Consider the following 9339-nt stretch of genomic DNA (forward strand, 5'->3'; position numbering starts at 1 on the left):
TTTTTACAAAATAAAAATATAATAATAATAATAATAATAATAATAATAATAAATAGAATAGAAACAAGGAAGGGAAGAAGCAAGGACCATTGCCACTTAAAATTGTTCTTGAAAGACACATAAGTACACATATGTAACACCTTAATCAATAAAGAAAAAAATTTAAAAAATAAAAAAAAAATAAAAACATCTAAAAAAAATGAGCGGTCCTATTTTAAGTCATTATGCAGTGTACCTGAAACTTACATAGAGCTGTATGTCAATTATACCAATAAAACTGAAAAGGAATTTTTAAAAAGAAAGAAAATAAGCAGCCAAGAAAATTGGGGGGGGGGGGCATGGACCCAAAAGCCAAGTAGCAGGCCCTCTTGATTTCAAGATGAAATATATAAATATTCACATAGGAATACATTCTAGCTGTTTAGGTTATTATAGGGATTAGGCCTATGGTTAAGAAAATATCTTTAAAAACCAATTATTTTAAAAATTTCGCTTTTGTCAAAGTATCAGCAAACAAGAATATAATTACAAAGAAGGTTAGAACAAATATATTATTTGTAGCAAAGGATACAAAAGCATTTTAAGAGACTACACACAAATCTCACTCCAGAGTTTAATTGGGACAAAACAAGTATAATGGCTAAAGTACCTTAGGCCAAATAAAACAGTTAATATAAAATTTTCCTTCCTCCCCCAATTTAAGACTATCTCTTAGCTGAAATAGAACATATAGAAAATATGAAAAAGCTTATATGCAGCAAAACATAAGATGAAAAGGGCAGTTTGACAAGTAGACCAAATTGTAGACCAGCTGGATATTTATGTCCTAAAGAGTCAAAGGTGGGCTTATGTAGAATACAGAATATTGGACATGAAACTAAAATATGTGACTGAATCCTGATTGTTCTGCCAACTTGTCAGCTGGGGGCTCTTCGGCAAGTCACTCCAGAGCCTTGCTTATCTCATCTAAAACATGGAGGGGGTAGGGGAAGGATGTTGAAAGGCCAATAAAGTAACAACTAAGAAAGTACTGTTATACTATTAAAGTATAAGATATTAGATAGCTATCCATCAGAAATGTATTAACAATCAGTATCCACTAATATGTTGAAAGTAACTTAAGAATCTCTTCCAACGTTAATGATTTTAATATTTAAAGATATGTTGTAATTGCCTGCCAACATCAAAACCCTGTTGATAACCTTAATGCAAGTTAAAAGCAGCAGCCACACAGCTAGCTGACTTGATAATGTAAATAGGCAAAAGTGAAATATGGATTGTTGGTTCCCAGCTCCAGCAAATGTTTATTTGGAATAATATATTATCTATTTCCAACTGCACACCATCTGTTTCAAGTCTCCACCAAGTTAATATTTCTCACATGAACAGAAATGACTTAAAATTACATTTGATTAGCATCTTGCCTTTTTATGGAGGTTATCCCTACCCACAATCTCAATCTATTGAATCTCAACCTCTTAACATTGTGCAGCATTACTGCTTTGGCCAAACATATTTAGTCAAAGTCAGATAACTCAGAGAATTGAGGCTGTCAGAAAATAAGTTAATTCTAGTCCTTCTTAGTCAAATGGATTCCTTCTTACATTTTTTTTCTGGAGACAGGGAGAAATGATAAAATTTCTCACAGCTTTCCTACGATTCAAAACTAGGTCTCTCTGGTTTCATTTACTGATGCATCTGTGCTACAATTTCTCTGGAACACAGAACCTTCAAGAATAATACTTTAGTAAATCCTGACAGGTCAACTCTAAATATATCACAATAATATCACTTATCCATCTCCACTGTTCTACTTTAGCTCAAGTCACTGTCATCTCTCACCTGTACTACTACAGCTGCCCCCTAACTATTCTTTCTGCTTCTGCTTTTGTCCCTTCCAATCCATTCTCATGCAGCAGCCAAAAGTGCTGATTTAAAAACCTCAAAAAGATCTTTTCACAGATCTATTTAAACTTCTGGAATAACTTCCCAATGCTCTTACATAAAACAGAGACTCTTTACTTTGGCTTAAATACAAATATCAATCCAGCAGTTCTCAAAATGTGGTCTGGGAACCCTTGGGGATTCTGTAGACCCTTTGGATGGGTGTGGGTGTACCCTCACCTGGAGGGTCAAAACAATTTGCATAATAATAAGAGTCTATCTGCCTTCTTTACTCTTCTTATTCTTCCATGAGTATACAGTGATTTTTTCCCCAGTAGCTACATAATTAATAATAGTACAAGAGATATAAGGCAGAAGTAGACATGAGAAAACAGTTATATTCTATTAAGCCAGTCATTAGAGTATTGTGAAACTGTGAAACAGTGCCACTCTTCTTATTAAAGTTTGCTTTGAAAATCAATTTTCATAAAAATGTTATTTACACTAATATGTAATGAGTTTATTATTTTAAGAGAATTAATATTTAAAATTTTTAAATTTCCAATGGAAATATGGTGTGTGTGTTTCCTATAAAAAATGTTTGTAAAAAAAAAAAAAAGAGGGCAAAGAGATCCTGAAACCAACGAGTTTGAGAACTGCTGACCTAGCCCATATCTATCTCTAAAATCTCATACACCTGTCCTGTTCTCAGAATGCACTAGTTATGCTGACCTTTCTTTTTACTTCTCAAATACACCAAGAGAACTCCTACTTCAGTGCCTTCAGCCTAGAATTGGCTTTCACCAAGTTGTTACATTACTGACTCCTTATCATTCAGATGTCAGCACAAATATCATTTTCTCAGAAAGAGCTTCACTAACTAAAGTTGCTCCACTATCCCTACCAGACCATTCCATGATGTTAGTTATTTTCTTCATTGCAGTTATTACCATCACACCAATCAGGCAAGTGATTGATGCCCACCTTTGGGAAAAACAAAGGCCTTTTCTATTTCGTTACCACACCTGCATCACCTAGTGCATGCAACACCAAATCAAAAGTGGCACATCCTAAAAGCTTGGCTGAACTTGAATAATATTCTCTCTCTCACAGCTCCTCATTTTCAATAAATCAGCATAACCTTGTCACTTCTACCTCGTCATACCCATCCTCAACCCTCTCTCTACTCTTAGAGCCACTGTCTTAGATTAGCCCCTCATTTCTCTAACTGGACTCTCCCTGGGATTCAACCTATTCTGCACTCTCCTTCCACGAACCCATTTCATCAAGAATCCCTAGTCTTGCCCTAACTGGTTTGGCTCAGTGGATAGAGCGTCAGCCTGCGACTGAAAGGCCCCAGGTTCGAGTCTGGTCAAGGGCATGTACCTTGGTTGCGGGCACATCCCCAGTAGGAGGTGTGCAGAAGGTAGCTGATCGATGTTTCTCTCCCATCGATGTTTCTAACTCTCTATCCCTCTCCCTTCCTCTCTGTAAAAAAATCAATGAAATATATATATTTTTAAAAAGAATCCCTATTCTCGGAGACTTGGCTCTATAAGCCCAAGGAAACGGGTCTCGGAAACCCTTCTTACGAAGATGGCGCCGAAAGCTAAGAAGGAAGCCCCTGCCCCTCCCAAAGCCAAAGTCAAAACAAAGGCTTTGAAGGCAAAGAAAGCAGTGTTGAAAGGCGTCCACAGCCACACACACAAAAAAGAGGATCGGCACGTCACCCACCTTCCGCCGGCCAAAGACACTAAGGCTCTGGAGGCAGCCTAAATATCCTTGGAAGAGTACGCCCAGGAGAAACAAGCTTGACCACTATGCCATCACCAAATTCCCCCTGACTACCAAGTTAGCCATGAAGAAGATAGAAGACAATAATACACTGGTGTTCATTGTGGATATCAAGGCCAACAAGCACCAGATCAAACAGGCTGTGAAGAAGCTCTATGACATTGATGTGGCCAAGGTCAACACCCTGATCAGGCCCGATGGCGAGAAGAAGGCATATGTTCAACTGGCTCCTGACTATGATGCTTTGGATGTTGCCAACAAAATTGGAATAATCTAAACTGATTCCAGCTGCCTAATTCTAAATATAAAAATTTTACACTGTAAAAAAAAAGAATCCCTATTCTCTGTTGTTCTTCAGACTGACCTTCACAATTCTCAGTTGCTAAATACTCATGCATATCATCCATTCTCATGAACGGTCTACATATATCCCCATTAAGTCGTGGTCATCCTATAAGTCGTGGTCATCCTATGATCATACTGTTTCCATTTCTAGAACTCCTTCCTCTTCTCTAGATACACTTAAATCTTCCCCAACACTTTTGTTCCAATTTGTTGATTCTGTTTTCATCATCTGTCACCAAGCCTAGGACACTATAAGCTAGAATAGTGATTTGATAACAATTAGTTAATGAACAGGAAAAAAAGACATAAAAGGTAATTATGCTATTTAGTTCTGCTGAAGTATGATGTTAATATTAATAGCATAAGTATAGGCAAGTTATGCTTACTCAAATTCTAGGCCACAGACTGTCTCATTCACATTAAAAAATCATACAACTTAACTTGACATTAAGGAGACAAAGTATGAATAAATCAGTACCCCTTTAAAAAAATCACCCCTCAAAAATACATGTACTATTAATGCATCATCATGCATATAATGAAGTCAGTATAATGTTATATCCGTGAAGCTACACAAGAATAACTTTTTTTAAATTGGTGGGGAATATCACAGACTTATACAGACATCAAATCTTTTGTTCATATAACTCCCTCCATAGGCCTTTCCATCCCCAAAATGCTATATTTATCTAAATCTATCCTCCCCCTATACACACAGCTGTTACTCTTTCAGACTGAAAAATACTAAATTTTAAAAGGCTGTTAACTTGTGCTATCTTAATTATATTCTATTAAGTAAAAATGCCTGTCCAGTGAAAAGGCATATGTGCCCAGTACCATCTTTCAAGTTTTAGTAAGGTAACCATCAACTTAATTTAAGGATGACTTAACTTTTTTTATAAATCACATTACAATTCTCAGTTAAGTTGGATATACAAAGATATAATTTTTCTGCACATATTTATTCTTCAAACTTTAAAAAGAGTTTGCCAATGCTAGGGCTCCATTTGGTTCCATTTCCCTTAATATTTAAAAAACTGATTCATATGTTTCCCCAGTGTGAAGAATGGCCAGCCAGTCCATTAGTGTCTGCTTTGGGATGAATAACCAACAAAACAGAACTGCAGACTTGGGATTACCAGGGACCAAAGATCAAGCTCTCTTCAGAGATGGGAAGCCCCTGGATAAACTACCTGAATGGCTGATATCCAGCTTTTCCTAGGGAACTTTGGGAGTTTGGGAGGTTTGCCTTATTACTGCAAAGATAGCACATTCCATTGGTGGACAGCTTTGAAATGGTTCTTAGCAATGGTCACTAATTGGTAACAGATCTGTCTTCTGGGTCTTCCTTAGACAGCTATGATGTAGAAATATGATACAGTGATAGAAAAAACAGTCTCTGGATTCAGACAAATCAAGATTCAAATTAAGGATCTGCTACTTTTAATAGGGGGAATAGTTCGTCCTCAGTCTCAGTTTTCTTATTTATAATTATGCAGTCAATACTGTCCAACTGCCAGAGTTGCTGTTAACAATCAAATGAAATAAAAATAGTACAAACTAGCACAGATCCCATACCAAAGAAACAAATTTATCTTTTTTTTCTGTTTGAGGAAAATATGAACAATGATGACCTCATACTGTTCAGGCAAGCAATTAAAGATAGGATAGTTTGGGTTTATCCTTCCTTTTCAGAATGTAAGCTCGAAATAGAGTTCACATATCTGACTTTTTATGGGCCTAAATCTTAGGGGAATGTATGATGCATATGCAAATGAGGATGCCTTATTATAATGAATCTGGAGGAAGCAGTATCAGATAAATATCCCCACAGCAGATAAAGACTAGGGAAAGTGTCTCCTTAGCCTCCTTATGCTCTTTCTGCCTGGCTGGACTTCTTATGTATGACTTCCAACCCAGAAGTTCTATGTCAGATTCATTAATCTGTGCCTCTTCCACAGCCCCCAACTGTCTTCTCTGCTGTTCTTCACCATTTTTAAGTTTCAGCTCCAGTTTAAGCCATATGTTTTGCATTTACGCCCGTGAAGTTTCCATCTACCACAAACTTGCTTTTTACTTATTTTTTTAAAATTAGAAATAGGTCTTTAGTTTAATCAAGAGCTTTTTTTTATGAAGGGAAAGGGATCTATTTATAGAAATGATTTTTTTCTCCTTTCAACTCCTTAATGTTAAACCATCCCTGCATTATGAGATCACCTTGATTGATTAGGCTGTGTTACTCTTATTTTTTTAATGTATATTTTTATTGATTTCAGAGAGGAAGAGAGAGATAGAAACATCAATGATGAGAGAGAACCATTGATCAGCTGCCTCCTGCACACTCCCCCACCAGGGATTGAGCCAGCAACCTGGGCATATGCCCTGACCGGGAATTGAACTGTGACCTCCTGGTTCATAGATCAACGCTCAACCACTGAGCCATGCTGGCTGGGCTAGGCTGTATCACTCTTAAATATAGTGTCATTACAGTAAGCTAAGATAATGCAGTACAAGTCTTTCAAACAGGATAGAAGTGAAGGAACAAAGAAATATAAGCTGAATGAGAATGGTACAATTTTGGTTAAAAAAATAGCTTTCTATTTTAATTACAGAACATATTCCAAAATGTTTATTTTCCTTTCATAAGTTCATCATTTTAATTAACACTTGAGCAAAGCTAAAATACAGACTAACAACACATATTTTAAATTAAAGTATCAACAAAAAGTAATAGTTGAGTCTATATGTCTACAATGAGTTGGAAGTTTCTATCTTTCCCTTTCAATGGAAGACCCAAAGATTTACTCTAAATTCCTGACTTCATCACTATCAAAAATTTCTAACACAATTTAAACTATGTGAATGAAACAACATTTGCAACAAATGGTCCAGTTGTAAGCATCTGCCTCTCATTTATCTTGGGACAGAAATCATGAGATAAGATTAATGGCTTTAAATCCCAAACAGCCCAGACATAACAAGTTAAAAATGAAATACATGTAAATGATTCAACTTTTGGTTTTGGAAACATCCAAGATGTTTTTCCATCTAAGTCCATTTAAGGGAATGTAATTAAAATTAATTTCAATCAACAAAGGCAAAGAGTATTACATGTTTAAGTAGTGAAGTTTAGATTTAGGTTGGGACAATTCTAGGAGGTTTCTCCTGTATACTTTTTGGAAAGCTAGCAATCAAGTTTGTAGCTTCCAAATTAGGACAGTCCTGAATTTCTGTGCCCTAATATGAACTTTCTAAGAAAAAGAAAAAAAAAGTAAAAATCAAATCACACAACTTTTTTCTGACTCAGAACTGCCTTTCTATTGTTATTTCCTTATTATGAGTCCCCTTGGCCCTTCATGCTCTTACCACTAAGTACTTTTGATTATTTAGAAATTATTGACCATGGAAAATCTTAAGATTTTCTCTATTTTAAACTCATATTATAGAATACAAATGGCTTCCATGAATTCAGTCTCTGCTTAAAACCTTCAGAGAGAAAAGAAGAAAAAAAATACAGAAAGATAGGAAGGATGAGCAGGTTTCACTGTTTTGGGTAAAGAATCGATATCAATAGGAACCTCAGTTTACTCATCTCTAAAATAAAAGATAACAATGATAATAATTCACCACAATGCTGATATAATTACATGAGCATATACAAGTGGTCCTTTTACACAGTGTAAAGTAGCATATCCATTAATTAGCTACCTTTTTAGGGTAATGGGACAAAGGTACAAATAGAGACTGGTATGCAAAGAAGGACAAAAGAATTAAACATATTTCTTTTTTAAAAATATTTTTATTGATTTCAGAGAGGAAGGGAGAAGGAGAGAAAGATGGAAACATCAATGATAGAGAATCACTGATCGGCTGCCTCCTGCATGCCCCCCATTGGGGATCGAGCCCACAACCTGGGCATGTGCCCTTGACAGGAATTGAACCTGGGACCCTTCAGTCTGCAGGCCGATGCTTTACCCACTGAGCCAAACCAGATAGGGCTAAATTTATATTTCAATAGTCAACCATAAAGAGTAATCATTCTTTTCTAACTTTCAATTTACCATGGCCAACATTTCAATTTCTCCACATTTCCTCACTTAGCCAGTCCTCCATCACTCGCCAAAGCATAACAAAATGAGATAGTGAATTTTGAAAGAAAATAATGATGTATTTCCAGTCCAAACTGTAAGGTTTTGCAGATTATCTATATGCTTGTTACTGTCCATTAGTTACAGTATGCGATTACTAATGCACTGAGAAGAAAGGTACAGAAATAAATGTATTTTGAAGTACCAACATTCAATTAGTGGGTTAAAACATAAATTTTCTGCCAGAAAAACATTTCTACCATTTCACTATGCAACCTCACTCCTGGGAATTTGTCCTTAAGAAAATAACTCCAGGGAAAAAGCAATTTATACAACAGAGGAATGGTTAATTAAATGGTGGACCTGAATGTCAATGTGAACTGTGAAGACATTAAAAATTATAATTATGAAAATCATTCAACACTTGGGGAAATGCATACAGTACAAAACTAGTGGGGGGGAAAGCCTCCTAATGCAGTTACGATTACAATTATTCATTAAAAATTGATACATATGTTCACAGTAAGGAACCTGAAAATGAATTGAGGACGTGCTGGGCATAACAGGTAAATACCAATTTCCTTGAATTATTCTGGAGCATTGCTTATAAAATATTTTCATTTGCTCTCTCACTAAATATTTTTTTGCTGCACAAGAATTATAAGACACACACTGGGCTGCCAAGCATTCCTAACACGTTAAGTCTTTCTTCACACACAAATAGTATGATCTAGCTACAATGACCTCATTTTTGAAACCAACATTTTGACAAGCTGTTAAGATCAGGGAACAATGGGGCAGATTATTTGAAATAGAAAGCATGACAGAAAAACCAAGTTCTGAAAGTCAAAAGTCCTAGGCCCCAGTCCTTCTCTACCTGCACAGCATAGGTGGGTAAAAACATGTTCTTCATTTAGACCAACTGCCCTAGGTTACAATCCCAATAACTTGGTTGTATGACCAAAGGCATGTCAGTTAAACTATCAAAACCTTATTATGAGTTTAAAGAATATCATTTTTTTTATATACAGTAAATGCTTAAACAAATAAGCACACCTAAAACACTGGTTCACTATAAAATAGGCAATTAAGCCGCCCTCCCTCCCTCTCACCTATTTTGTTATCAGGAAACAAAGTTAATAATCCTGTTCTAAACTGCAAACCAGCCAGGCCTGTGTGGCTCAGTGGTTGAGCATTGACCTATGAACCAGGAGGTCACAGTTCGATT

General features: G+C 36.0%; 1 pseudogene; it reads left to right on the plus strand.

The window, feature by feature from the left end:
* Positions 1-3457: 3457 nt before the first annotated feature.
* Positions 3458-4009, plus strand: LOC102250174 (annotated as a pseudogene).
* The last annotated feature ends 5330 nt before the right edge of the window (positions 4010-9339 follow it).

This window comes from Myotis brandtii, unplaced genomic scaffold (assembly GCF_000412655.1).
Source record: "Myotis brandtii unplaced genomic scaffold, ASM41265v1 scaffold61, whole genome shotgun sequence".
NCBI lineage: Eukaryota > Metazoa > Chordata > Mammalia > Chiroptera > Vespertilionidae > Myotis > Myotis brandtii.